The 21,734-nt window shown below is 48.1% G+C and overlaps 1 long non-coding RNA gene across 1 annotated transcript; it reads left to right on the top strand.

Moving 5' to 3' along the window:
* Window positions 1–7,096: 7,096 nt before the first annotated feature.
* On the top strand, window positions 7,097–21,297 carry LOC118581507. The gene is made up of 3 exons (XR_004944708.1): window positions 7,097–7,233; window positions 15,745–15,799; window positions 21,181–21,297. It is a non-coding gene; the product is annotated as an uncharacterized LOC118581507 (long non-coding RNA).
* The last annotated feature ends 437 nt before the right edge of the window (window positions 21,298–21,734 follow it).

Below are 21,734 nucleotides of genomic sequence, written 5' to 3'. Positions count from 1 at the left end.
CTTCATCTAGTGACTGATGGAAGCAGATACAGAGATCCACAGCCAGGTCCCAGGCAGAGCTCCAGGAGACCTATCGATGAGAGAGGAGGGATTCTATAAGCAAGAGATATCGAGACCTAATTAGAAAAAGTACAGAGACAACCAACCAAACCAGTGGAAAGGCATGAACTGTGGACCAATAGCTGAGGAGTCCCCCATGGTACTGGACTATGCCCTCCGGATAAATGAGACAGTTGTTTAGCTTGAAATGTTTAGGGGGCCCTCAGGTTGTGGGATTAGGACCTGTCCCTAGTGCATGAGCGGGCTTTTTGGAGCCTAGTGCCTGTGGTGAGACACTGTGCAGCCTTGGTGCAGGGAGGAGGGGCTTGGACCTGCCTCAACTGAATGTACCAGGCTCTGCTGACTCCCCGTGGGAGACCTTGCCTTGGAGGAGGTGGGAATGGGGTGTGGGTTGGGGAAAGCTGGGGGTGGGAGGAGGGAGGACAGGGGAATCTGTGGTTGGTATGTAAAATGAATAGAAAAATCTCTTAATAAAAAAAAAAAAAGGACTTCTCAGCACCAGTCAAAAAGAAAAAAATCCAGCTTGGTCTACCTAGTAAGTTTCAGGACAACCAGGGCTGTATAGCAATACCCTGTCTCAAAAAACAGAAACAATTTAGGTGAGTGGCTCTCAAAAACTAAATGGTCTTGGGAGCCAAGTGGTGTGGGATGATGGCCAAGTCAGAACATGAAGTAGGCACTCATCATTAGAAATGACCTCCACATGCTAATAACACCTGTATGTCATATTTGTTACTTCCAGGATTCATTTCCCCAGCTGCCTTCATCTGCTGCCCTTCTCCATTTGGACAGCCAGAATCCCCCCAGCTGAAATCCTCATATCCCCTGTTCCACACCAGATGTGTTCACCCATAGTCCTCTATATCTGTTGGTGACATTTGTCCTCTTTCCCTCTGTCCAGCCCTTTGAGTCGTCTTTGATCTCCACATCCTGTGTGCACTTCAAAATAAATTCAGAATCTGACGCCTTTGTGTGTGGGCGCATATCGAAGCTAGATGTCAACAGCGAGTGTCATCTTGTGCTTTTTTATTTTAATTATTTTCGTGTGTTTTGCCTGCATGGATTTCTGTGCATCACATGCATACAGTGCTCACAGAGACCAGAGGAGGTGTCATATCCCCTGTGATGAGTTATGGATGATTGTGAGCCACCATGTGGGTGCTAGAAGTGAAAGCCAGGTCCTCTCAAAGAACAGCCCGTGTTCCTAACCCCTGAGCCATCCCTCCATCCCACCACCTTGTTTTTTGAGACAGCATCTCTCACTGCCTTGGGATTGGCCAAGGCTGGCTAGAAAAACCCCCATGAGATCTGCCTGTCCACATCTCCCCGGTACTGGGATTACGCATACATGTCACCATGCCTCTTGTTCATGTCTTCTAGGGATTGAACTCTGGTCCTCATCCTGACTCAGTAAGCCCTTTACCAGGCCAGCCACCTTCCAGCCTTCCAGCCTTCTTTTTCCCTTCCACTATCAAGTTTTCTACAGGATGTTCCTGGTCACACCATGTCTCTAGCTCCTCCTTAAGCCCCAAGCTTGTTCCTTTCCTGGTTATTTCCCACTCCAGCTCTCTCTGCCTTGTCACATATGTGAGTGACCTAAGGTCACACAGAAAGGTACCTGCTAAGCAAGTCCGGAAGCCTTGCATGAATATGTAAGGAGTGGGTCAAGTCCTGTGTGAATGTGTATTATTGACAAGGACCAGGCTGGTGGGAAAGCGGCAAAGCCTTCCCCTGGTCCAATATGAGTATTGACTGAGTGCTAAAACTAGCAGCTTCTGCTTCCTCCTCCCAGAGGACTTCAACCTGAGATTTCTCCCCTACAGAGACCTCCTACCGAGACAAGCTCACCCCAACTGGTTCTGCACCTGATAAGCAGGCTGAGGTTCTGGGGTGCTGTGTAGTTGGTGCTGCTGCTGCTGCTGCTGCTGCTGCTGCTGCGTGCGTTGCCCACCCAACCCTAGCTTTCCTGTACCTGTGTCTGCCCTTTCTTCCCTCCCTTGTTGCCGAGTCAAGTTTCCAGGACCAAGCTGAGCCGCACATGGCACCCTGGCATCCCTGCTCTGCCAACACCGGAATGACCATCTATCCCAGCGCTTGGGACAAGAGCATTTCCTTTAAGCTCACTAAGGCTTCTGGTGTGCACCTGACAATGGCCTTCTCCAAGAGTTGGCACAAGGCGGTGGCATCTGGGGAAAGAGCTAGTCCGCCCAGTCAGCCCCTTGGGATGTAAGATGGGGTGGCTGGAAGCAGGAACAAAAAGCGCTTCTATACCTGACAACTCTTAAGAAAGGGTTAGGGACGGGGTTGGGGATTTAGCTCAGACAGAGGTAGAGCGCTTGTCTAGCAAGCGCAAGGCCCTGGGTTCGATCCTCAGTTCCACATTTAAAAAAAAAAAAAGGGTTAGGGAGTAAGTGAGGAGCCTGCAGATTCAAAGTAGCTGGTAGAAGCCTTTCACAGCTTTCCCCATGCCTTGTAACCCACTTCCATTCTGTTTATTAGACATCGACATTTATTTCATGCCTGCCAGGACCCTTGCAGGATGCAAAGTGGGTACTTTGTGGATTATAGGAGTACAGGGAACTCTGCCTCTGTTAACCTAGCAGCCCCAGCACTAAGAATATAAGGAGTACTAGTTAAAAAGCAAACAAAACATCCCGTGTTACACACTGTACACCTTGGAGGAATTAAGCTGCCTCTCACTGAGCATAAGGTGACCAGGTCCTGCGCTAAGGACTTGACATGTAACTTTGTTCTCCTAACAATCTCATGGGGTATGTTTGTTTACAGTTGAACCTAAGGGCTTAGGGGCCCATAAGCTGTGAGGGATGAGACAGAATTAGAACTCACATGGCCTGATTTGTAACCTGTGCTCATGTAGTAACCCTTTCAGGGGGAGTGACCCCTGTCTTTTGTAGAGAGGAAGGTGAATAACTATGTTAACCCCGTAGATGAGAGTGTTTTGAGTTAGAAGGTCCGTCTGGTTGGAAGGAGGCATGGAGAGCTGACCTGAGAGACCAGCTGCCGGCAAGAGCTGCCCTTGCTAGGTGCTCTTAGGAGGCTCACAGGGAGTGGTGCAGGGCCCCATGCACCTAGGGGCTGGAAGGACTTTGCCCTGGCCCTTCCCCTTTCCGTCCACAGCAGGACAGAACAGGAGGCACACAAGTCTGGGTTGAGGCAGAGCCCCTGCCTGGAGCAGGAAGCGCAGGAGAGGGAGGAAGGGCGGATCCACCTTGCTTAAATTATCTCATGCTTTCCAGTCTCTGCTTGGGCCTGTGCTCCCGCCTCCACTGCCCAGCTCATTTTGTTCTACGTTCATGAAGCCCTCACTGACCCTTTCCACTCTTCAGTGATCACATCTTCAACCGGCTTCTACAGTCCTGCAATAATTAGTTCACTCACCGCTGATGTATCTGTATTTCTTTTCCTATCCATTCTTGTTTATTTTTTGGTGGGTAGCGGGGATTGTTTTGAGACAGGGTTTCTCTGTGTAGCCCTGGCCGTCCTGGAACATGCTGGCCTCGAACTCAGAGATCTGCCTGCCTCTGTCTCCTGAGTATTGGGATTAAAGGTGTGTAGCACCACCGCATAGCCTCTGTCCATTCTTCTAAGCAGTCAAGAAATACTGTATCTAGCATTGACTGTATGCTAAGCATTGTTCTAGGCACTGGGGACCCGACCAGGAACCACAAAGGAAACTTCCACACTGAAATTCAGCAAAGGAGGCAGATAATAAACTCCGGTGTCATGAAGAAGAATAAAGCAGGATTCTCATGAGAGGGCATGTCGGAAAGGCCTTTGAGGGGGTGACCGGCGAGCAGGGATGCTCCTGTCTATTTGATTTAAGGGTTTCAGCTTGGGCTAAAGCCACAGTCCGGGTTCCATTCACTTTACTTCCCCACTTGAAGTCTAGGCCACTGCTCACCACTTGCTTAACATGTTCTTGGTGTGATTTTGCAGGATCCAAATCGGTCTTTGGCAAACTAAAGTGGGTACCAGGGCATCTGCAATGTGTAACATTGAAGTGTGTCCCCAGACACCAGTGTTATCCCCAAGGACAAGAGTGTCATGGAAATGGCAGTGCAGAGTCCCCGTTTGTGGCTTCTGTGTGATCTTACATAGCAGTTTCCCTTACCATAAGAGCAAATGTCTATAGTAGGTAAAGGACCAGAAGCGATGATCAGGCAGACCCCTGGTCATTGTCAAAGGATGTAACTTGTTTAACCTTTAAGAGGAAGGAAGCTGACACATGGATGAGCCTTAGGGCTCTTATGCCAACTGTGGGTGGAGATGGAGTCCCACCCAGGCTCGTGGAGACTCCCTGACCTTCAGCCACTCCCTCTGCACACTCTACTAGTGCATGTTTCCTGCTAGGCAGGAAGAGCCTTCAGGGGCTTGGAATGGAACTGCAGGTGGCAGAGAACAGTAGGCCAGGCTCAGGGGACAAACAGGCAAACTCTCCAGAGTGCCATTCATCCTGGCTCCCGAGAGACACCCCCGCCCCACCTCCGCTAGGACAGAAATCTGCCTTTTTGCTTTCATCATCTTTCTGAGGACACAGGACAGTGGCCTCGAACTCACAGAGGTCCGTCTGCCCTCCCTCCTGAGTGCTGGGATTAAAGGCATGGGCCTCCACTGCCAGGCCTATTTGAGGGCTTTTCTAATACTGCACTAACACCCACCGGCAAAGAGCCAAGTTGCTGCTGAACTCTAGGGTATCAGCATCTCACAGTTCTGAGCCAGGATTGGGGGCTGGGACCCACACCTGCAGCTGAAGGAGAAGGGGCCCCATTTCAAGCAGGCCTCTGGGAAGAACCTTGTGTTGCATTTTCTAGATGAGCAAGGGGATATGAGTGGAGTCAGAAGAACAGGACTCCTTGTCTTGAAGGTGAGGTCAATCCCTTTGGAGGGCCTTGCGGGGGCTACTGAACAAGTTTTATATGCCAGCACTGCCTTCTCCAGAATCCCAGTCTTAGACTCATGACTGTAGATGAGTCTGGGAGATCTTGAACTGGTAAGTGACTCCTTGGGGCCTTGGTTTTCTGCAGAGTGAGTGGGATGGATGGCATGGTCCCCGAGGGAGACAGAATGGCTCCTCTCCTTCTGTTGTTGTTGGTCCCCAGCCAGAGCCTTCCAGCTAGTTGTCTCAACATCCCAGGAGAGACAGCAGCCCTTTGTCTTTGGTTTATTTATTTAATTCAGGAATAATGTGTTTATTGTTTTGTATGAATGGCCGCACTCATTTTAAAGGCTCCAGCCATACCGACTGGTATAAACAGAAGCACCAGCTGTGGGATGGCACAGATCTGCTCTGTGGTTTCCTCTCACCGAGCTCATGTTCGGGATGGGTATCTGTCCTGTCCTTTTTCCTTCTTCCAGTTGGTGTCAATGTGTTCGCTTTGATTTCCCTCTCCTGAATCTGAGATCTCTTGTTCTTATCCCAGGCCCACAGCGCAGTCTGAGGTTTGCTTCTGCACACTGCTCTCCAGCCTGAAGGCACTCTGGGAAAGAGGGTGTAAATCTCAGCTTGGTCGGATTTAGAGTCATCTGGGAGACACACGTCTGGATGTATCAGTGGTATCAGGGAGGGCATTTCCGGAGAGATTTAACTGAAGCAGGATGACCTGCTATAATGCTGTCATGGAAGACTGTGATGGTGGAGGGCACTGGGGTCCTTGATGAAGTATACAGGAGAAAGCGAGCTGAGCATTAGCATCATCCCTGTTTCCAGACTGTAACTGTTACACAATCAGCCACCTCACACTCCTACCATGCCTTCTCCATCCTGACAGACTGCATCTCTTCAAACTGTGAGTCAGAAGAAACCCTTCCCTGGGTTGCTACTGCCAGGCATTTGTCACAGAAATAAGGGAAACTGGACAGTGCAAAGGCGATTCCACTGACGCGTCTTTTTACTGTGACGTGCTGTCATGGCTGTTCTCGGGAGAGCTTCTTAGATGTTCATTTTTTCAGGTGGCTGCTCTTGGCTGTGGGCTATGTGCTTTTCACGGGAGTTCCCTGGCACTTCGAATCATTCAGTCCCAACCTCTAGCCCTGGGAAACCACAACCCTTGTATCTTTTTAATCAAAGCTGAGACATTAAAAGATTGGATGATAACAGGGGCTGGGATTTTCTAAGGATTCATCTTTTTGCACTCAATCAATGGACACTTTCCTCTGGCATAGGGGCTTTCCTGTGACAACTATATTGTGTTCGCTTTCTGTTCAGAGCTGACATGGGACCAGTTCTGGTTATCTTGGGACCAGCACGCTCTGAGAAAGCTACACAGCTGGCAGAGGGTATGTGTAGGTGTTCCTGGCAAGATTATTGCTGTTTTTAATTCTAGGGACCAAATCCAGGGCCTCAAACATACTAAGTGTAAACTCAACCACTTATGCACATCTCTCCTCTCTATAAAGATCACGAGGGTATATTTTATAGTCCTCTGTGTCAATAAGAAAGTCTTTTAAAGAATCTTTAAATTTGTTAAAGATTTATTTATTTCTTTGGAGCTGAGGATTGAACCCAGGGCCTTGCGCTTGCTAGGCAAGTGCTCTACCACTGAGCTAAATCCCCAACCCCCAAAGATTTATTTTTTTAAGGGTGTGCACATGAGTGCGGGGCCCACAGAGGCCAGTAGAAGGAGTCAGCTCCTTGGAGCTGGAGTTACTGGACGGTTGTGGTCAGTGCTGGGATCCCAAGCAGAGCCTGAGCCCTCTCTCCACTCCCCCTACTCCACTCCACCCCCATTTTTAAGAATCTTCACAGTGGCTGCATCCTCAGAGGGGCTTGAAAATGGAGATGAGCCCTTCTCTAAAAGATTTTTGCTGTGACTTTTGTTTCATGGAAAGAAGTTGAATAAGATTCACAGAAAACCCACGAAACTTTAAGAAGCGTTTATGGAAGAGCTGTCATGTTGGACTAATCGGACCTTGGAGGCTGTCTAGGCGCTTTCTAATGCGGGTGAGGTGTGCCGCCCTCTCCTGGTCTGACGGGGGAATGGCAGTGTCTCAAGCTTTGCCAGGCGCTGTCCACCATCACCAAACTGGCCTTTCCCGTCATCAAGGGAGTGCTTGGCCAGGCTGCACGCCATCTCGGCGGTCTCGGTTCCCATTTTTGGTGGAAATCTCACGTTTCCATCCGTAGCTGGTTGGTAGGCGGCTCGGAGGAATAAGGTAAGAGGTGGTTGTAGCTCACCTCACAAAACAGTGCAGGCTCTTTGCCCCATCTGCCAGGCAGAGAAAAGAAGCCCCCTCTGTCGGCCTGAGATAAGACCCAAACTTTTCTCTCGGGAGCTGTGAATTATTTATTGTTTCCAACTCTAGTCCTCTATGTTCTGTAATCTCAAGTACCTACTTTAATGTTTGGAGAGGGGTGGGGGGCATGCTGCTTTTATAAATTCCATTTTGCAAACTCAGAGATTCAGGGCCCAGGACACTAATTTGCCAAAACCCCAGGTCCACTTGACTGTGGAAAATGCTCTTTTTCCTTTCTTTTTTTAAGTTCCAGGAAATTTTATTAGAGTTTGAGACTAACAACAGGCAGGCAAGCTGTAAGCCTTGGCAGCTGCCCAGAGGAGGGAAGATGGAGCTGCCTCGGAGCAGCAGCCCTGGGTTAAGGTGGGAGGAGGTAGCTTCAGAGAAACAGTGAGAAACCCAGAGCCGGAAGACAACAGAGAAAGAAGAAACAGTTACACTTTTCTGAGTAACTCAGAACCATGGGCAGGTTTTGCTGAGCTACACAGTGGTAGCCCAGTAAGTGACTGATGAAACCATTCTACGTGGTGGCCATCTTAATACTGGAAAGAACTGCACGTTCCTCAGAACCTTCTGCAAGGCTGATGAACTGATTAGAACTTCAGTGATATGGAGAGGTTGGAATGTTGCAAGTCCAGGATCAAACTCTCCTGGGGCATCTTTTGCTCCCTTAATGGCCATTTATTATACTCCTCTGCACATGACTTAATGTCTCTGTGATCATTAGGTAAATCCTTTGGAATGTATGAACAGATCTCCACCTATTTTCCAACCAATCACAGGGCTAAGAAATTCAGCAGCTAGCATCTGAGGCCTATAGCAAAATTCCCCTACTTTGCTGTACCCCCTTCCCTAACGTCTCCACCAATGCCTTTGAAAAGCACTTTGATTTATGACTTTTTTTTGTTCTGTGACTATAAAAACATCACCAGACTGTTACTATGTTGTGTAACTGGCCCCCAGAAATTAGCACAACTGATGCCATGTTAGAGGCACCATTCTGACTTTAAAACCTAGCACGAAGGCCCCCAACACCTGCCAAAATGGGAACAAAGGCCTAATCAATCAAACATCTGCTCCATAGTTTAGGAAAGTCCCTTTTGGCATCTGTAGTTCTGCTGATTGGGGTGTGGCAGCCTGGATGTGGCTTTTGTGCATAAAAGACCAAGGGCTGTAAGGCCCAGGGCATCATGATTTGGGCAAGTTCCCCATGCAGCCACCAGCCGGCAATAAAGACTTTCTTTTCAGCTTTAGGAGTGTACATGTCTTGGTCTCTGGTGGGCTTATCTCATAGCAGTTGGAACATGGAATTTGGGGTAACCTAAGTGTGCCTTCTTGGGCTATGGCCACTTGTATTTGGCACTATAATAAGCTACCTCTTTTTTTTCCTTTGAGACAGGGTTTCTCTGTGTAGCCATGGATGTCCTGAAACTCACTCTGTACACCAGGGTGTAGTTAGAGTTTTCCTGCCTGGCCCACAGTCAGGACAAATCTCTCTCACCTGCCAGGCCCATAGACGCTCAGAACCAACCAAGTAAACACACAGGAACTTATATTGTTTACAAACTGTATGGCCGTGACAGGCTTCTTGTTATCTACTTCTATCTTAAATTACCCCATTCCTATTAATCTATACTTTGCCACGTGGCTTGTGGCTTACCAGTACCTTACATCTTTCATGTCATGGCGGCAGCGGCTGGTAGTATTTCTCTGCCCCAGGCTTCACTTCCCAGAATTCTCTCCCTCCTTGTCCCGCCTACCCTATCCTTCCTGCCTGGCTACTGGCCAATCAGCACTTTATTTATTTTAACCAATCAGAGCAATACATTTGACATACAGAACATCCCACAGCACCAGGATGTCTTCAAACTCACAGAGATCCACCTGCCTCTGCCTCCTGAGTGCTGGGGTTAAAGGTGTGTGCCACCACACCCAATAATGAGCTACCTTTTCTCCCTTTTGAGATGAGGGTTGTGTTTGATGTTTACAATACTAACCTCCACAGCCTGCAAGAGTTTGTTTCTAGTTAGAATAAGAAAAGTGTTTCTCTCTCAATATAAGCTGGTGTGTTTGCAGCTTGTTAATGTCCTGTCAGTTTAATCACACAAAGACTTGAAGGCACTAAGCCAGGCAGTGGTGGCAAAAGCAGGCAGATCCCTGAGTTAGAGGCCAGCCTGGTCTACAGAGCAAGTTCCAGGACAGCCAGGGCTGCACAGAGAAACCCCGTCTCAAAAACCAAGCAAACAAACGAAAAAGGTTTGAAGGCATCAGATGTAGAGGCACACACATGTAATTCAGCCACTTAGAGGCTGAGGCAGGAGGATCATGAGTTCTAGGCCATCCTGCATATCATTGTGAGGCTTAGCAGTGTGTGTCAAAAAGTTCAGGAGAAGTGCTGCTTCCTAAGCAACAATAGCACAGTGACTTGGTGGCTCTCAGATGCAGGTTCTGATCTGGCAGATGTGGTGTAACATCTGAACTCAGGCCTGAGCAGCTGCCTTTCCTGCAGCCCCTCTTTCCTGCAGCTGCTCCTGTAGCCCCAGCTTCTTCTCTTTTAGTGACATTCTTTGAGCAGCAGAACTGAAGGAAACCTCATCAGTGCTGACAAGTCTATAGAGAAGGTGCTTTTCTGTTTGAGGAACTGCAGGACCCTGGAGCCTGGGAGAGCAGCAGAGGACACACACACACACACACACACACACACCTGGACAGCATCGATGGGAGCTGTTGGGTAGGGTGACACTAAGAATCACTCCCTTTAACCTGTGCACAAAGTGTGGGTCAATGCATTGGAGTCTATGCAATGAGTCTTCTCTCTCTCTCTCTCTCTCTCTCTCTCTCTCTCTCTCTCTCTCTGTGTGTGTGTGTGTGTGTGTGTGTGTGTGTGTGTGTGTGCTGTGCATCTGTGCATGTCTTTGTGTCATTCTTACAGAAGTCAAGTGACCTGCACCAAGATGCAAAGAGGCATAAAGCTGGAGTTCAGCTGGGTCTTTCTGTGGGGTAGCGGCATCTTTGGTTTTTTGAGGCTTGCCTCCTTCTGGTCTTGTCCCCTCTGCTACTTGGCTAGGCCCCAGAGTCCAGCACTTCCTGGAGGTGTGGGGAAGGCACCTTCTCCCTGCCCTCTGCTTCTTCTAATCCTGGTACTCAGAGCTCTGCTCAGTGCTGACACTCCAGAAGAAAGTGGACAGAGAGGCACCCTTGCAAAAACTGCTGCTCAGGCCTCTCCCACATCTGCAAGGCGAACCTGCAAGGTCAAGGATGGCTCTTCCAGGTCTGTGCAGTGCTTTCCAGAGCCCTTTGACCCCAGCAGCCAGCAGCCTGAGCCAGGAAGAGACAGGGCAACAGAGATGTCCGACCCCAGCTCCTCTCCTTCCCCAGCTCCCCTCCCATCTCATCAGTTCCCTCTCTGCTTAGGTCTGGAAAGCCTTGGCAGCTCTCCGGTGACACAGAGAGAGCCTGCCCAGGTGAGCTTTTGCTTGGCCTCTGCATAGTTCTTGTCCTTTTGCTCACCCTGGTGGCCAGCTAGGGTGACATCAGCAACTCTTGGGAGGTAAATTTTGGTTCACCTCTGTGGTCAGGAAAATGACGATGTTTCTTGAAGGGACTCAAGAGGCAAGGGGAGAGATTGAGTAGAGCCAAGCTCTGTCTGGACATTTAAACTTTTATTAATTGATCCATCCATCAATTAATTCATTTTGAAGAGTACTCTTTTTCTGCAGCCCAGGATGGCCTTAGACCTCCAACCTTGGCCTTGGTCTCTAAGTGCTGGGGTTCTAGGTATGCACCACTGGGCCAGCTTCCCTCTGGAGTTTTCCTGCCTCTGGGGAAAAAAATAGGAAGTTTTAGCTCTAAGCACACTTCAGGACTCTAAAAAGTTTATCTTATCAAATGTTCCCCAGAAAGCTCTGTGGGACCCCAGCTTCCATCTGAGGCTGTCGGTATTCTCTGTTGCTGCCCATCCAAGGCCACAGCCCCTTCCTTGAACCTCACTGTAGTATGATAAAAGAAATAAAATAAAACAGAAGAAAAACAAGTATTGGGGCTCTGCCACAAGTTCCCAGAAAGGTTCTCCGGGGACTCACAATTTCTACTGATTTGCATATGCTAATGTAATGACTCAAAGCTTGAACCCCACAGACAGTCAGATGTGGGCTGGCTGCTGGAAAGCCTAGCCAGGTTATTAAAGCTTTTGCAATTTCAGGCCTGCCCTCCATGATCTCCAGGAAGGTCAGTGGGTCTCTGAGACCGAGTTCAATTACCAAGGGCCAATGAGGGACTCAGGCACGCCTACGTAACAAAACTTCAATAAAGCCCCTAGCCTGTGGGTTTGGAGAGCCTCCAGGTTGGCAAACACACCCCTGTGGTTGGAGGGAGGTGCACCCTGGAGACGGCCATCCGTTGCCCCATGCATCTCTTCACTTGAGCTTTTTCAGAGCTTTGTCCTCTAATTGTCACCTTGACACTAAGCCGGTGTCTTCCTAAATTTGATGAGATGGCTTGTGGAATCCCAAATCCTCAATCGTTCAAAACTCAGAGTAGCCCCAGAAACTCACAGTGGTACCTTGTGAAATATCTGGCTTCCCAGTGGCTCAGTTTTCATCATTAAAGGTGGCAGCACTATGCGGTGACCACTGTATCAGAGATGGAATAGTCTATGGGTTGCAGATGCTCCTTGAGCCCTCGTGGTGTGGGATAGGAGCCGTGGGGACGAGTTAATAAGCGGGCTGGACATGGGGCTCTGTAGTCCATATCCAGGGACACACCAAGAATAGTTTTCTTTGGTATGACTTTATTTAAAAGTGAAGTCTGATGATTACAAAAGGCCCATAGCCACATTCTCCTAAATAACATGGATTTTAGCCCTTACAAAGATAGGATGTCTTTACAGTACACTGCAGCCATTTCCCCAATGTCAAGAAATAGTCCTCAAAACGTCATTTATCTGCTATAGCTATGGTCTGTTCTATAATAAATATTATTCATTTCAAAGCATCATTTGTGTGTATGCACATACAGTGTGTATATGTGTGAGTGTGTATACAGGTGAGTGTGTGTATATGTGTGTGTGTATATGTGCATGTGTGTATACATGTGCATGTGTGAAGCACAGCTCTGAGGGCTCAGTTCTCTTCTTTCACTGTGGGTCCTGGTGTCAAACCCAAGTTGTGAGGCCTTTGTGGCACGCCTCTTTACTCCCCGAGTCACCTCATTGGCCGTCTTTATTTAGTTGTTTGAGTTGCAAGAAGAAAATATGCTTCGTACAACTAAAGGAAGGATGGAAAGACGCATAAACAAGGTTTTAGACTCCCCTCGGTGTTCTGTCGCCCCGTCTTTGCAGGACAACCAGAGTGAAGAAGACACAGTGTTTCCTCTCCTCCACAAAAGCGGGTTCTGTAGAGTTTCATCTTTCAAGTGGAAAGGTACAAACGTCCATGGGAGAAGGACAACAGTGTTCCTCTGTAACCCACCAGCTGCCTTCTGCCTACACCCTCCTTCCAGAACCCATGCAGGATCCTGTCACCCAATTCTTCTTCGAGGCCAGCTCTGGGCTCTGTGAGACGTTCACATATGGGGATTGCAGAGGGAAGGAGTATCGGGAACTACTGGGGTCCAGCCCCTCAATAGTCCTCTCCCAGGGTCCGGGAAGAATCTATAACCAGCTGACAATTAATCTTTGATGAAATGAAATGAGTCTACATACACGAAACTCCTTAGTTCATACACTTTATTATTCTGTGTCAGTTCTCTCTCTACAAGCTTATACTCTGCTCTCATTTTTAGCTCCTTTCTTGCCAGTTTCTCTTTACATTTATCTGTTGTCCCCTCCAGGTTCTATCTTAATTTCTTCATCCAGTTCTGTCCCTTCTAGGTTCTCATCCATCTAGTTCTTTCCCATATCAGCTCCTTTCCCATCTCCTTCTCTCCCATCTTCTCTCTCATCTTGTTCTTCCCCTTCTGGCTCTTCCTCATCTTCCATCTCATTCCTCTAGTACTCTCTTCTAGCCCTTCAGTCTAGTTCTTCCCCATCTCAGTTTGTTCCTCTCAAGTTCTTACCCACCTAGTTTTTCCATTCTCTTTTCTCTTCTCTGTCTTCCAGTGTCCTGGAAGTCCCGGTATATATACACTTAACAAGCAGTAATCCCTTGGCAGTGCAAAGCCAGGCTTGCAAGGTCAAACGGAGGGGTGATAAGAATCACATAGAGAGGCAATAACCATTATCATTTGCAACCCCAAAGGGAAGTGACCAATGGGGAAATGAATTAACTAAAGGCTAAATTCAGGTAATATCTAAGAAGAGGGATCTTATGTGCTCAACTATAGTCTTAAATGTGACTGGTAGAAAATGTTAAGAATCTGTAAGTTGCTAGGTCAATGGGAGAAAATAAAACTGTCTTCTTTTTCCTGTGGCTCCTATCTGTCCAAGCTATCTGCCATTATCTTCTGGGTGGGGGCAAGTGTGCTCAGTCGCTAGGCAACCTGTGCACAGCTAGATGCCTCTGGTGATAGTTAAAGGGAGATCTGAAACTGGAGCTAAGATTTGGGAAAGGAGGAAGTTAAGCTTAATTGGCACATCCGCCAGACCTTCTCAAACAGATAGTCTGGATGCTTAAGTCTGTTCTTAGAGAGTACAGAGGTGTCTCTGATAAGGTACTTTCCTCCATCTGGGGATAGACCTGGCCGGATGCTGCCAATGATGATAATTACAGGGGGGCTTGAACTGGGGTTCTGGCTGAGCATAGCTGTTAGCACAGAAAGTTATCTAAATATTCCTAGAAGTGGTTAGGTGAGGAGTTAGAGGTCTATAAAGTTAGTAAGGCTGTAAGAAAGGAGGGTCCAAGCTAAATTGTGTAAAGCTATTACTTAATGTCCATCTGACCTAGGTAGTGTCTCCTTGTGGAATTTACCTTAAATCAGGAGACTTGTTATCACTGTTAGTCCTTGAGAGTGGCTAAGGGAGATATCTGATTCCAGAGAAAGTCTTTCCTGAGGCTGTTCTCCAAATACCTGGAATGTCCAGAGAGTAATCAGACCACACTGTCAGCCCTTCTTAGGGAAAAGTCACTTGGGAAAACTATGAAGGCACACATGATTTTCATAACAGAAGACAGCTGATGTATAACAAGCCAAATAACACCAAAAGCTCCTTGGAATTTGGCTTCTTCTGGAGGAATTCCTTGATCCCTCCAGGTAGTGACTTTGCCATAACCAGCTGAGTTCTTATGATATATTCCTGCGGCCCACAGCAAAGGAGGACCAATTTAGGGGTGTGGTAGTTTGAATAGGAATGGCTCCCAAAGATTCATGTGTGTAAATGCTGGGGCCATAGAAGTGGTGCTATTATAAGGTGTGACCTTCTTGGAGGAGGCGTGCCTTGGAGGAGTGTGTCATGTAGAAGCAGGCTTGGAGGTCTCACATATGCTTAAGCTAGGCCTAATGTGACAGACACACAGTCTCCTTCTGCTGCCTGCAGATCAAGATGTAGAACTCTCAGCTCCTTCTCCAGCACCACGTCTGCCTGCACACAAGCATATCTTTCCATGATGACAATGGACTAAACCTTTGAACTGTAAGCCAGCCATGATGAAATGTGTCTCTTCACAGCGATAGAAACCCTAAGACAGGGAAGGAGTGGGTCAAGAGGAATAGGACCTGGAGTGGCTGGAGGGAAGGCCTAGGAAGAATGGAGTCCAACTCCACCTGCATGGAGTCACTCAGATACCAAGGGAAGTTCTCCTGCCTTGGGAAGTAGAAGTGCAAAGCTATAAAATGTGACAGCCAGTCAGGAGGCCAGTTCTGGATGTGATCGGAGCCATCTCACACTCCTTCCTTACTGATGGACACAGAGGCAGCTGCCCTCCACAGGGAGTCGGCCATGCTCACAAGTCTTTCCCATCCAGAACTGGATTCTTCCATTGCTGTGGGATGTTCTGTATGTCAAATGTGTTGCTCGGATTGGTTAATAAATAAAACACTGATTGGCCAGTAGCCAGGCAGGAAGTATAGGCAGGACAAGCAGAGAAGAGAAGTGCAAAGCTGAGGCAGAGAGACCCGGCCAGCTACCGCCATGACCAGCGAGATGTAAGGTACCAGTAAGTCACATGCCACGTGGCAAAGTATAGATGAATAGAAAAGGGTTAATTTAAGATATAAGAACAGATAGCAAGCAGCCTGCCATGGTCATATAGATTGTAAGCAATATAAGTCTCTGTGTGTTTTCTTGGTTGGGTCTGAGTGGATGTGGGACTGTCAGGTGAGAGAGATTTGTCCTGACTGTGAGCCAGGCAGGACCAGAAAAACTCCAGCTACATTCCGTGTCAGCCCTGAGGGCTGCATGGGACATGAGGGCTCATTCTGGGACAGTTTAGGATCTCTTGGGCATAGAGGGTCCAGGTCAAGAGTGTGATAGTCACACATTTCTTTCCCTTGCAGAACCTTGACACCTGTGCTGCCGAAGTTGCAGAAGTCCAAAGCCCCAGGCCTGGCTGTAAGTGTCTTCTGCAAAGCCCAGCCTTTCTCTGCCTCCTCTTCAAACTGTCCTTCATAGCAGATCCCATTTTTCTGTTTTCTCCAAGTGATCACTCCAGGGTTTATTTGGTTCACATTGTCTTATCCAGTGTATTCCACGTATCATGAGAACAAGAGCCATGTGGCTGTGTGTGTGTGTGTGTGTGTGTGTGTGTGTGTGTGTGTGTGTGGTGTTACATATGTGTATACAAGTCCTTCTCCATGCAGGTGCAGTTGGAGACCTGAGACTGAAATCAGGATGTCTTCTTAAATCACTTCTCCAAGTCATTTTTTTTTTTTTTTTTTTTTTTTTAAGAATTCCTCACTGTCCTAGTTAGCACTTCAACTCAACACAGTCTCAATTTGAGGATTACCCAGATCTGGTTGGTCTGTGGGCATACCTACAGGGGATTGTCTTATTAGTTGATGTGGGAAGGACTGGTCCACTGTGGGCAGCACTGACCTTAGGCAGGTGGTCCTGGGCTATATAATAAAGCTGGTTGAACATGAGCCTGTGAGCAAGCCAGCAAGACTGCTCCTTCACGATTTGTACTTCAGGTTCCTGCCCTGACTTCCTTCAATGACTGGCTACAACCTGGAAGTGAAAGGCAAATAAATCCTTTCCCCCACTTAACTTGCTTTTTGGTCAGAGAATCACTAATGAGGCGAACTAGACTGGCAGGCCAGCACAGGGACCTGCCTGTTGCTGACTCCCAGGACCAAGGCTATAGGCACACATGCCACACAACACTTTAGCTGAGAATCACAACTTGCGTCCTAATGCTTCTGCAGCAAGCGCTTTACCCACAGAGTCATCTCCCCAGTCCCTGGGTGGCTTTAAAAGAAATAGTTTTTCCCCAGCATAGTTTTAAGCACAAATAGTCCAAAAATTTGTTTGTTTGTTTGAATGAATACAAGCACAAGCAACACTCTTGGCACAAGACTAACTGTGGTGTTAGGGGTTTGCGGCCAGGACTCTAGCCCTGGCTCTCATCCTTGCCTTCATCCTCCAGCTGTGTCCTTCCGGTGTTGGCGGAAGTAGATTTCTGGCATCCAGTTCTGAGCATCAGCCACACCCATCACATCAGTCAGTGTTTGTCTAGGTGTTTCTCTGGGGCTGGGGCTCTTACCCCTTTCCTACCTTCAGTCCGAGCTCAAGCTGGCCTGGAACTCACCACCGAGCATAGCCTGGTCATAAACTTCTGATCTTCCTGTCTCTACTTCCCAAGTGCTGGAACTATAGGCATGTTCCCCCATTTCTGGCTTGGACTCTAGTTTCACCCCATTTTCATTCATTTTGTTTTTTAAAGAGAGATGGAGTCTCTGTAATGCAGACTGTGTTTAAAGTCCTGGACTCATGACACGCTCCTTTTTCAGCTTCCCCAGTAGCTGGGGCTACAGATAAGAGGCACCATCCTTGGCTTCTCCTGCTCTCTAAGGGAGAAAGGAATGAGTGTGAGGCTCAGAGAGAACGGAGTCTCAATGACCACACAGCAGGCTTCACAAAGAGACATCGCTGCTTCCATTTCGAAAAGGCCTATGTGGAGGCACGGGTATGACACAGAGCTGGAGCACAGGTTTCATAGGACTGCCACAATGTACTGTTAACTGGAGTGGCTTAAACAATGGGGATTTGTTCTCTCAGGATTCTGAACACACAAATCTGAGACCAAGGCACGGAGGTGGTCATACTCTTTTTTTTTTTTTTCTTTTTTTTTTTGAGCTGAGGATCAAACCCAGGGCCTTGTGCTTGCTAGGCAAGTGCTCTACCACTGAGCTAAATCCCCAACCCTGGTCACACTCCTTTATACACCATGTTCTAGTTTCATTTCTGCTGCTGTGATGAAAATACCCTGACAAGAAGCAACGTAGAGAGAGGGTTTATTTTAATTTATAACTCCAGGTTATGGTCCACCACTGTGGGGCAGGCAGAGTGATAGGGTCAGGAAACAGCTAGTCACAGCCACACTCAAGAGCAGAGAGATATTAATGCATGTATGCCACACGCTTGCTTGTTTATGCTCAGCTTGATTGCTCCATTCTGGTACAGTTCAGGATTCTCTGCATAGGGAATAGTGCTGCCCATGATGGGCTGGGTCTTTCCACATTGTTGACTTAATTAAGACAGTCTTCTACAGACATGGCCACAGGCCAACCCAGTGTAAACAATCCTTCATTAAGGCTCTCTTCCCAGGTGATTCTTGGTTGTGTTAAATTGACAGTTAAAGCTGTCTTACTGCTAGGGAAAGTTGTGTTCTAGGAGTCTCTCCTAGCTTCTCAAAGTCTGTTGATTCATAGCAACATAATTCCAGTCTTTTTTTTTTTTTTTTTTTTTTTTTCGAGACAGGGTTTCTCTGTAGCTTTGGAGCCTGTCCTGGAACTCACTCTGGCCTCGAACTCACAGAGATCCGCCTGCCTCTGCCTCCCGAGTGCTGGGATTACAGGCGTGCATCACCACCGCCCGGTTAATTCTAGTCTTAATAGAAGTACCTTATCTATCTCCCACTTTGCCCCCTCCTTTTTTTTAAATTAGGATAGTACTACTGTACTGAGTACACTGTAATGAGTTCACTGTAATATGATTACTCCAGTAAAAGGTAAATAAGGTCGGATTATGACCTTATCTAGAGATAAGGACTCCACTATGTCTTTTGGGGGGCATGGGGGTACATATCAGTCCACAGTAGCTGAGAAAGGCCTATGTGGCAGACTGAGTCTTTGCCTTTGGTGCAAGGAAGATCTGGTGGTCTGGGAGCTCATTCTCCAGCCATGGTGCAAGTGTTCAGTGCGGGGTCTGTCTTATCCTGGGGTTCCCGAGAATAGAAGGCAAAGGTAGAGACGGGAGGTGAGCAAGGAGTGGAAAGGCAGCCTGCCACAGCTGTAACGGGCTTAGTGCCTCAGGCATGCTGGGAGATGAGCAACACACACCTGTTTCGGGGGCATTTTCCTTTTTTGTAGCATAGAATCCTGAAATGGGCCCCAGGAAACTCACAGGCTCAGGCATCTTAAAGGTCTGTGTTGATGATGCACTGACACACTTTCAACACTGTAAGCCACAGCACCAGCTCCGAAACCCACACTTTGACATTTTCCCGGTGTGTTGTCTACTCCACTAAAGAAATGAACAAGCTGCATTTTCTGTAATGTCACCTCCTGGAAGTAGGCCTGCCCCCACACACCAGGCATGCTGCACTCTCTTCTGAATGTGGATCCCAGACTTCCTTGGGGGAGAAACCTGACATCCTTTGGTATATAGGATAGCCTCACCTGGCCTAGGCCTGGAAAAGCCCATCCATCTCACACTGTCCTTATTTGACCCTAGCCCTTGCCGGTTTAAACTCCACTTAAGAAGGCCCCGCCTGCCCTCTGGTGGCAGTAGATGGAACTGGGCCTTCACCGTCACCTACTGGCATCTTCCCCATTTCAAGGGAAGTTTAACTCTTTGGATACCTGCTATTTGTGCACCCTGCCTTCTCCACCCCCCTCCCTCCCTCCCTCCCTCCCTCCCTCCCTCCCTCCCTTCTTCTTCCCTTTCTTATTTTATTTCTCATTGCTGGGACTAGATTCCAATGCTTTACACACATCAGGAAGCCTTCTAGTGTCAAGGCTAGTATTTTATTTTCCTTTCTTTTGCTGAAAAAGCAAGTTTCTAAAATGCAAGCTAATGTTAGCATAAATATTATGTCATCAATTCCCGCAGTGAATGAGCCAGACTCAGTTTCCTGTCCCATGCAGTGCACTTTCCTGCAGACATTGAATGTGTGGTGTGGGTTCAAGTGGGGAGGTGAGGCGGGATGATACAAGACATGTGACATACTGAGTCCTGAGGGGCAAGTTAAGGGTTTGGGGTATTATTCTAAGACCAAGGAAAGTGCCAGGACCCCTGAGTGGGAGTGAAGGGGGGCAGGGCCTGAGGCAGACAGTAGTCTCTGCTCACCAGAGAGCAGTTAGGGATGTTTCACTGGTAGGTGGCATGGGGGGAGGCGGGTAAGGGACAGAAAAGGCAAAGGGCAATGGCTTTTCTGGCCTGGGCAATCAGGGGAGTGGGCAGAGAGCACATCTTTGCAGGAAGGACCTGAGTTCATGTGTGTGATGTTGAGACTAAGGTACCCCAAGGCACATCCAGGTGAGGACGTTCATAAACACTGATTCATCTGTTTACATGCTTAGGACCCTTTATTAGGAAGAGCACATACGTGAGGGTTGAAAGAACAGCCAAGACAGTGCGGTGGTTCCCACTTGCAGACTTTGGGAGGCTGACGTTACAGGTTTATTTGATCCAATGTATTCAAGACCAGCATGTGCAACATGATGTTATTTAGCTCAAACACACACACACACACACACACACACACACACACACACACACACATCCCAGGGATTCTAGCTTGACTGCCAGAGGCAGCCAAGCCACCCTCCACAGTTTCTGCCTCACTATAAAACAGAAGCGATAACACCAGGTTGTGAGGACCCCAGACAACTTTACAATTCAGTTCAGTCAAGAATTTAACAATGGCGCCGGCCTGGGCAGGTGTGGGAGGGTACTCAGTGGCCATGTTTCAGGTGAGAACATCCCATGTGTCCTGGGCACTGGTTAAGTCACTGGGTCACAGTGGTGAGCGTAGGACCTAGTCTCCTGCCTCTGTTGTCCCAGAACTGATGGCCTAGCTGGGGCAAGAACAGAAATAGTGAGGGTAAGATACATGTTTCAGATTGTGGTTGTTGTTTTTAAAAAATGATAAGCGGAGCTGGTTAACCGTGCATGCAGGCACTAGCCACAACAAAACCCAGTATCAGAGCTTTGTTAGGAGGAAGCGGGTGGTGGTGGTGGTGGAGGAGGAGGATAGGACAAAAGAACCAAGCCTGGGAAAGAAGCACATGCAGAGAACAGAGAGACAGAGATAATGAGGGGAAGAAAGAACAGAAAAGAGAGAGGGGGGAGAGGAGTCTGTGCTTGGCTTTTTAAGATGCAGGTGGGCTTAGGGAGCTACGCCACGCAGGAGCAGATTGCGTGACCGCACTGTGCACGTAATCACCAGTGCACACTGATGACGTAAGATGCAAGACCCCTTGCTCAGCTCCTGAACTGCGCATGTGCGGTCATGCAGCTGGAGTTGGAGCAGAATCCTAACCGTGGTAGCTACCGTGAAGAAAATAGTGCAGGCCACAGGGCAGGGAGGAGCTGGGCAACTGTGTAGACACGGGGTCCGATACCCCGAACTGGAAAACAAACAGTCAAACATGAAATTCTAGGAGGCTGACAAATAATCCCAAATGAAAGCCAATTATGGAGCAAATGAAAGACAAAGAAAACCGAACAGTGACAGAAGGTTTCTAAAACTCATTTGTTTCTTTATTTAGACCGCGTTTCCATACGGTCTGTCCAGCCTTGTGCTTGCTGTGTGGTGAGGGAGAATGACCTTGAACTCCACGGCCCTGAGGATAAGGACAAGTGAATACATAAAGTTTGGAAGTTCCTCATTCTTCAGTGTGGGAGAAAGCAGGTAAGGGCTAGATCCCAGGCCAGGCTCAATTCCAGATAAACCAAGAAGCCACACAGGGCCTGGAAGTCACATGATCTTGTTTCCAGGCCCTCCTCTGCTGTGAAGGTTAAGGCAATGTGGTACACAGAGAATGGAAAAAGCGGTCTGCAGCAGGGCTGCCCGCTCTTCCGAGGGACCCAGGTTTGATAACCTGTCACCCACACCAGGCAGATTGCAAGCGCCTGTAACTCCAACTCCAGGGGATCTGGTATCTCTGTCCGCCACAGGCTCCAGCACTCATGTGCACATTCCCACATACAGACATTACACAGAATCAAAACATAATCATAGTACATCTTATAGGTTAAAAGAGAGAGAGATCTGGAGTGAGGATGAGCAGAGGTTCTTTTTCTTCTTTTATTCTCAGTCCTA

Source organism: Onychomys torridus, chromosome 4 (assembly GCF_903995425.1).
Source record: "Onychomys torridus chromosome 4, mOncTor1.1, whole genome shotgun sequence".
Classification (NCBI taxonomy): Eukaryota; Metazoa; Chordata; class Mammalia; order Rodentia; family Cricetidae; genus Onychomys; species Onychomys torridus.
This window is presented reverse-complemented; position numbering and strand designations above follow the sequence as displayed.